Source organism: Humulus lupulus, chromosome 2 (genome assembly GCF_963169125.1).
Source record: "Humulus lupulus chromosome 2, drHumLupu1.1, whole genome shotgun sequence".
In the NCBI taxonomy this organism is placed as follows: Eukaryota; Viridiplantae; Streptophyta; class Magnoliopsida; order Rosales; family Cannabaceae; genus Humulus; species Humulus lupulus.
The window spans coordinates 193,474,664-193,475,297 of record NC_084794.1 but is presented as its reverse complement, the minus strand read 5'-3'; the positions used below and the strand labels follow the sequence as shown (position 1 = coordinate 193,475,297).

Genomic DNA, 634 nt, shown 5'->3' with positions numbered 1-634 from the left:
AGTCTAAGGAGAGAAATCTCCGAGTTTTTTCAAAAAGATAATGAAGAGTTTTATGAATGTTGGGAAAGATTTAAAGATTTATTATTAAAATGTCCTCATCATGGTTTTGAAAAATGGAGACTTGTAAAATATTTTTATGATGGTTTGACTCCCTCTAATCGTCAAATGATTCAATCTATGCATACTGGAAATTTTTTAAAATTTCAAGGACAAGAGGCGTGGGACGCCCTTGAAGATTTATTTGTCAATTCACAACAATGGAATTATTTTGATCCTAGGTCTAGGTCAACTAATTCACCAAAAAGAGGAGGAAGATATGAAGTAAAAGAAGAATTAGACTTAAGAACATCCTTAGACAAATTAGCGAGAAAAGTGGAAGCTTTAGCCATAAGCCAAACTATAAACTCTCCAATTCAACCAAGAAAAGATGTTTGTTCTATATGTTCTAGTCCTTGCCATAATGTCCAATCATGTCCTTCCTACCAAGAAGCCTTTTCTGAGGAGGCCAATGCACTTCATGCTTATGGGAAACCAAATGATAGCCCATTTTTATCCACCTACAATCCAAATTGGAGAAACCATCCGAACTTTTCATGGAGACAAAACCAACCCCAAATGAATCAAGGGCACCAAT

The 634-nt window shown here is 35.2% G+C and overlaps 1 non-coding gene across 1 annotated transcript; it reads right to left on the bottom strand.

Annotated features, from left to right (window-relative positions):
- LOC133820507 (small nucleolar RNA R71) lies at positions 1-107 on the bottom strand. The gene has a single exon (XR_009886915.1). It is a non-coding gene; the product is annotated as a small nucleolar RNA R71 (small nucleolar RNA).
- Positions 108-634: the final 527 nt, after the last annotated feature.